Below are 7,707 nucleotides of genomic sequence, written 5' to 3' on the forward strand. Positions count from 1 at the left end.
TTTTGTTGAATTATCATTAAATAGGTTTGTTTTTGCTGCAAATTAAATATGTGTGTTACTCTGAAAAATGTGCTATTATTGATTCTGCGTTTATTATGTCAATGTGTTATAGCAATTGATTATGGTTTCGGCATCCAAGACCATTGTGGTTGACATCAATAAGGGTGAGAAGCTAAACGGTGACAATTATGATATTTGGCACCAAAATGTTCAGTACATCCTTGAGGAGCAAGAGGTTTTGGAAACCGTCAACCACACCATGGATGAACCTGAGCATGGGACTTCAGCTCAACACATGAGAGATCTAGAAGTTTATCAAGCTTGGAAAAAGAAAAATAACATTGCTCGCAGCAAATTGCTGAGTTGTATGCAAGATGATCTTATGTGTGAGTTTGAAAGTTATGATAAAGCTCAAGTTATATGGGTTGCCTTGAAAGTTAAGTTTGGGGGTACATCTATTACTAAGTTAAGGAGACTCACCATTGAGTTTGACACATACTGAAAGCGCCCAAATGTAAAGATGAGGCAGCATCTTTGGGAGATGTCAAACATGATTCGTGAGCTGAAGTCGGCAGGTCACTCCCTCACCGATGAACAGTAAATTCAGGCTGTTATAAGGTCTCTTCATAATAATTGGGAGCATATGAAGATCAATATGACGCATAACGAGAATAGTCACTTTTGATGATATAGCGCATCATTTGGAATTAGAGGATGAGCGCTTAGAGGCTGCGAGATCCTCTACCCATGCTTATGGTGCTGAATCGAGTTCGCGCAAAGCTTCGAGCTTAAAGTGCAAAAGGAATTCTCAATTCAACAACAAAGGGAAGATGACTGATCAAACACTTAAAATGGGTAAGACCTTCCGACGCAAGAAGTGTGGTGGGAAGAAGGACAAGGCCAAGATGGAGTGCTACAATTATGGCAAGTTGGGTCACTTTGCTCGTGAATGAACTGAATCGAAAGAGGTACCCTATTACTCCATTAATTTAAGTAATGCTTTTGTTTTTAGCACTGTAATGCTTACTGAATCTTATCCAATATGGACTATAAACTCAGGAGCAACATATCACGTAGTTAGAGATTAAGAAGTATTTGTGGAGTATCGTCAGATATAACCTAGAAAAAAATTGACATATGTTGGGAATAACTCAAGAATTGAAATGAAGGGTATTGGTACATGTAAATTAATTTTACGTAGTGGTCGAAGCCTATTCCTACACGATGTCCTCTATGCTCCGGATATTTGATAAAACTCGGTCTCCGTAATTGTTCTTCTTAGCCTAGGTTATGTATTGAATTTCCATGGTGATTGTGTTGACATTTTGTTTGGAATAGTTTATTATAGTTCAGGTCATGTATCGAATGGTTTTATGGTGTTAGACATTGACTATGATCAGTACGATATTAATGTCAATATTATTATTTTTTTTAGTTGCATCTTCTAGTAATGTTGAGATTGATGCAAGTACTTGGCATGCTAGATTAGGTCACGTTAGGTTGCAAAGAATGCAAAGATTAGCTAGAGAAAGCGTTTTAAGGTCACCCACTAATGTTGATCTACCCTTATGTGAACATTGTCTAGCAGGAAAAACAACTCGAAAACCATTCGGTAAAGGGATTAGAGTGACATTTGTGGTCCTTTGAATGTGAGGGCGATGCATGGAGCCTCATATCTCATTACTTTCATAAATGACTTCACGAGTTTCGGTTATGTCTTTCTAATATTCCATAAGTCATAAGTATTAGATTACTTTAGACGATATATAGCAATGGTAGAAAATCAGTTGAACAAAACAATAAAGATATTGAGAACCGATGGCGGACATGAATATCTATCAGAGCAATTTAAGGCTCTTTGTAATGAAAAGGGAATTGTACGACAATTGATTATTCTTGGTACTCTACAACAAAATAGGAGTAGTTAAGAGAAGAAATAGAACCCTTTTGGAAATGGTTAGGTGTATGATGGCGCAAGCAAATTTACTTATCTCTTGTTGGGGAGATGTGTTATTGACTACTGCCTATGTACATAACCGAGTGTCCTCAAAATTGATCACTTCCACCCCTTATAAATTATGGACTAGTAGGAAACCGGACTTAAGTAGTCTACGTCCATGGGGATGTGCACCTTATGTTCATGATTCTTCCCATAAATATAGCAAATTAAGTCCTAGAGGGAAGAAATATATCTTTATAAGATATTATGAACACTCCAAAAGGTACATGTTCATAGGTGAATAAGCTGATGAAAGTATGACAGAAATGGAGTCACGAGATGTCACGTTCTTAGAGAACAATTTTCCCAGTAGATGTGAGATTGATAAGGACTTCCAATTATATGAGATGGAAGATCCTAATAACACACCCATTAATGTTATAGAGGGAAATGAAGATTTACCTCAACATGCAAGATTTAGTGGGAATGTTGCATCGTCTGGCGAACTAAATTCAAGAGAAATTCAATTGCGTAAAAGTAATCATAAAAGTATTCCTCATTGTCGTTTTGAGATTAAAGGAGAAGTATTTATGATTGCTCAAAAAGACGATGCAGAGCCAAAAACTGTTTAAGAGGCTCTCTCATCCTCTTATAAGGAAGAATGGAGACAAGTTTTGGAAGATGACATGGAGTCTATGAGGGCAAATCACGTTTGAGACTTGGTTGATCTACCACCCCATCACAAGGCCATTGAAAACAAATGGGTCTTTAAGATTAAGCAAAGGGCGGATGGATCCATTGAAAAGTATAAGACTCGACTTGTGGCGAAATGTTATACTCAACAAGAAGTTATAGACTATGAGGAAACCTTTTAACCGGTTATAAGGTTTATCTCAATATGTCTTATTCTAGCCATCGTTGCACATTTGGATCTTGAATTAAATCAAATGGATGTAAAGACGGCATTTTTCAATAGAGAACTAGATAAGCAAATCTATATGAAGCAACTAATATGTTTCATAGCTAAAGGTCAAGAGGATAGAGTATGCAAACTTCATCGCTTAATATATGGCCTTAAGCAATCATCTAGACAGTGATATCTTCGTTTTCATCAAGTCATAATGACTTTTGGTTTCACAATGATCGAAGAAGATCACTGTGTATATGTCAAGCGGTTCGAAGATAAATTTGTAATTTTATCACTTTATGTGGACAATATTTTATTAGCTGGAAATGACAAGGTTTTGGTTATCACCATAAAAGAATGGTTGTTTTCCAATTTTGAAATAAAGGACATGGGAGAAGCTGCTTAAATATTATGAGTTAAGATTGAAAGAGATCGATCAAGGAAACTCCTTACTTTATCACAAGAGTCTTATATAATGAAGATTTTTGAACGTTTCAATATGCATCATTGTAATCCCATTAATATCCCTGTCATGCAAGGTAAAGGCCTAAGGGCCCGTTTGGTTCAACTTTGGGGAAATGCCCTTGGGAGAATGCAAATACCTTTGAGATAAAGGGGTTTTCCAAAATGCTAGACTGTTTGGTAAACTGTAACTGAAAAGCACTTTAGGGAAATGCAAGACTGTTTGGTAAACATGTATTTGAAAAGCCCTTTGGTGTGACCAAATTAAGTTTTTTAGTTTTAATATTTTTAAAATTGCAAAAAAAAAACAATGGCTATATAATATTTACATTTTCATGTTGAGAGTAATGTAAAGATATATATTAATAAATTTATTTAAAAATTATATTAAAAGAATTTAATTATAGATTAGATACAAAGCTCAACTTTTGGCTAATGATTTTTTTAAGTTTTTCAACTATAAATAATTTTTTTAATTATTAAAATATTAATTATTTTCGTTAATTAATGATCATTCTAGTATATTAATAAAAAGTTGGGCTATTGATTGTCAAAAAATAAAAATGATATAGAAAAAAAAGGTAAACTTATTTGGTGAATAATAAAGCGACCGATTGTGGGTGTTATTTTTTTTAGTAAGCATCGCATATAGAAAGGGAAGGACTCTCGGTGGAAATAAATTGTTCCATAAGTGATGTTTCGTTGAATATTCACATATATTTTAACATATTTTGTTAGCAATCATTGCAATTGGTAGATAGTATAAAAAAATTAAGGGATATATCATGTCAACTCCGTGTTCATTAGTTAGTTTTGTTTTAACATCGTTGATTTGGCATCATATACATGTGTTGTATCGTGTCGTGTCGGTTCAATAATTTTCAAATCATGTTTATGTCAAGTAAGTTGACACGATCAATTAATCATATACGTACGACACTAACATGAATCAACACTCATAACTATGACCTCTATTTCATGCTTACAAAGAAGAGCGAAGGAAGCATAACATCGATTGCTCCAAATTTTACCATGGGTAATCGGTAGGCCAAGATTATTAGCCGTGACATGAGACTTCTAAATTTTGGCAGTATATAAATTAATTAATTAATTAAAAACGAGAAAGACTTGAATTATTAAAAAGAAGAAGCAAATCCATAGTTATGATTAGGAAGAAGCAACGTAGGAGCAAGGGGGAATAAAATAAAACAAAAAAGAAAATAAAGAAAAAGAAGGGGAAAAAATCCCAGAAAAATAGGCTCGAATTCCCCTCGAGTCGATTTGGTTGTTCTGAGTCTTCTGAAAACCCAAACCCTCACCAATGAACTATATCCTGCAGTGATTATCAAAAGATTAACTGAGAACCATCTTATGTTATATTGTTCTATAAAGCAATAGCTGAGATACACACACAATCAAATTGTAATGAAAACACATGCAACTACGGACATAAAATCAGCAGTATATATGCACCTCCATAACTGTTGCCATAGGATTATTGCTCCCATGGCCTGGTGGGAACCGGCCTGGCAATAGAATTTGCATTGACAGGAATAGTTTTATCAGTAGTCGAAACAATTTCACCGGGTCTTGCTGTTTCGGAAGCTTCCACTCTATCACTAGTGCTTCCAGATGATGGCGGCTTAAATGGCGCAGGACCTGATGAACCCCCGGCTCTTTCCCACGGCTTAGGAGGTGGACCATTTGTTGCGGAAACAGGGAATGAATGTCACAAACTACTGTAAACAAACAAGGAGGACGGATGGTTGGGGTCGATTTTACATAGTGGCCTGACTTTGCACCAGCTGCCTCAAGACTAATCACTCTAAGGGCAACACCCAACATGAGAATCCAATTATCACTACAAAACACGGATCATTCAAGCAGATAAAGAGTTAAGAGACACCAACCGACGATTGCCCTTAAAGATACACAAACGACGAGACCCAATAGACGGAAAAAGCAGCTAAGCTCGTAAAGAAAAAAACCCAGAATGCAGAGTCCACACACAACGGAATTAAACCAAAAAGATAGAAACTTCAATTACAGACTCCCACCAAATTCGGCTACGAGAATAAAGCCCCTCCTTTTTCAGCACGCGACCACAAAACTTAAAGCGAATGGGAACCCAATTCAGAGAAGACAAAGAGCACTCGATTCAGCCGGACGTCACCCATAATTGCATCAAGAACCGAAACGAACGAGCAAGAACGAAAGACAATAAAGGAGCGAACCCAACGCGCCGTTACTGGAGTCCATGGCAGGATAGGAGAGAGCTCCGAACCTAGATGAAGCACCTCGTTATGCCTAATTTACGCGCGAAGCCTCCTTTGGACCTCGGGCGGAGAGCCGAAGCCGTCGCCGTCGCCGTCGCAGGAAGCGGAGCCGTCGCCGATCCACGAGAGGAGGACCTCCGAGTGGTGCTCGGATTGCTCGGATCTCGGATCTCGCGTGCGACGAACTTCGGCCTTGATGGAGTGGTGCTCGGATTCAAATCGGGATGGAGTGGTGCGAGTTGCTGGGAGAGGAACGCTGCAGAGAGAGCCGCGTCGATGGAGAAAGAGAGGAAACGTGGAAAGAGCTAGGGTTTTGTTTAGTATGGGTAAAAGTGGACTTTTAATAAAATTTTAAGGGTAAAATAGACAATCGGGAAAAATTCATTAATTCCCTACATCAGCATGCCGAAAATGCTGAAATGCCCAAAGCAGGTCCCCACCTGCTTTGGGCTTTCAGCATTCCAAAGGCAAGCATTTTGCCAAGTAGCCTTCAAATGCCGAACCAAACACCCTTATATTTTTCCCAAGGGGCTTTGAGGGCTCAAAGCCCCTTGGGAAAGCTGAACCAAACACCCCCTAAGTACATGTGTCCTAAGATTCCAGAAGAAATTAAAGTGATGAAAACTGTTCCTTATACTAGTGTGGTCGGAAGTTTGGTGTATGCTATGATATGTACTTGACCTGACATATGTTATGCCGTGGATTGGTGAGCCGATATCAATTAAATCCCGGTCAAGCACACTGGAAAGCAGTGGAGAGGATCCTGAGATACTTGAAAGGCATCATGGACTATCGATTTTGTTACCAATGGAATGATTTATGCCTATTAGGTTATTCAAATGCTGATTGGGATGGAGACCTCGATGAGCGTAAATCGACTTCTGGATATGCGTTCTTACTCAATGGAGGTGCAATTTCTTGGAATAGTAAGAAACAGACATGCACGGCCTTATCTATGATGGAGGCAGAATTTATTGCATGCTCTGCCGCAGTGCAAGAAGTAGTATAGCTAAAACGTTTCTTGGAAAATTTAGCCACTGTCACTGAGGTTCCAAGACCAGTGATAGTTTATTGCAATAATCAAGTAATCATTGCCTATGTGAAGGATCTCAAGTATCATGGAAGGACGAAGCACATTGCATAAAGAATAACTTCATCAGAGATATAATAACACAGAAAGAAGTGATCCTACAATACATTTCAACCAATATAATGGTTGCTGATCCATTTACGAAGGCTGTTCCTAGAGACATATTTTGACCCACAAGATATCACTAGTATTGCGTAGAATGTAATATGTGTTATTGTAGAGGATCATTGGTTTATGTATATGTGGACATATGTATTGTACTTATTTATTTATTAATGACTTGATATTTTATCAATAAGTACAAATCCATTATGAGTCTAGCACATACACACATATATTATTGAAATGTATGTCAGCAAGCAATGATTGGCTCACTTACACGAGCAATCATCTCAAGTGTTATAGTTATCATGTTGAGATGAGACGTTATATACAAATAAATACTGAAGAGCAAATTTAGTACATAAAATAATATGTCGCCTTAATTAAAGTCAAGATGAGGTTTGCGATTTGTTTATAATAAGACCAAACATGATAGTCTCACAATCATGTATTCTTGAAAGATGCCGGATGCGAGTACTTAATTGGGCGTTATAGAAATCGAGCTGATATAGCACTCGAGCTAAATATGAGTACATGAGAAGCACGTGACTATGTTTAGGCTAAGATCCGTATAGTGGATATATTTAATAAATGACATACGCTCTTATAGAAAGAGAAATTCACTATAGCATGTAATTTATACTACATGTGCATTGTTCAACCGACAAGGGAATGTGAGTAAAATTATCCCTATTTACTCATCATGTGAGCCATTGAGGTAATTTATATTTTACCTTAATTTGTGCCCTATGTTATTTCTGACTATGTTCTCGAAGTGAAAGATCAATATTGCTACTTTAACATGTTACCGGCGGTCATGAATAGCTATGGCTTTATGGGACGTGTCTAAGAAAGCAGTTGTTTTGAATGGAGAAAGACATGAGTGTGCAGGAAGACTATTGTTATTTTACATCTATCACATGTATTTATT

General features: G+C 37.3%; 1 long non-coding RNA gene across 2 annotated transcripts; it reads right to left on the reverse strand.

Moving 5' to 3' along the window:
• Nucleotides 1-4,569: 4,569 nt before the first annotated feature.
• Nucleotides 4,570-5,862, reverse strand: LOC104437480. Of its 2 annotated transcripts, none has more exons than XR_005549426.1 (3): nt 5,543-5,862; nt 4,782-5,047; nt 4,570-4,641 (listed from the first exon to the last, which is right to left on the reverse strand). It is a non-coding gene; the product is annotated as an uncharacterized LOC104437480 (long non-coding RNA). The 2 variants fall into 2 exon arrangements; XR_724396.3 differs by having other exon boundaries at nt 4,782-5,169.
• Nucleotides 5,863-7,707: the final 1,845 nt, after the last annotated feature.

Source organism: Eucalyptus grandis, chromosome 3 (assembly GCF_016545825.1).
Source record: "Eucalyptus grandis isolate ANBG69807.140 chromosome 3, ASM1654582v1, whole genome shotgun sequence".
In the NCBI taxonomy this organism is placed as follows: domain Eukaryota; kingdom Viridiplantae; phylum Streptophyta; class Magnoliopsida; order Myrtales; family Myrtaceae; genus Eucalyptus; species Eucalyptus grandis.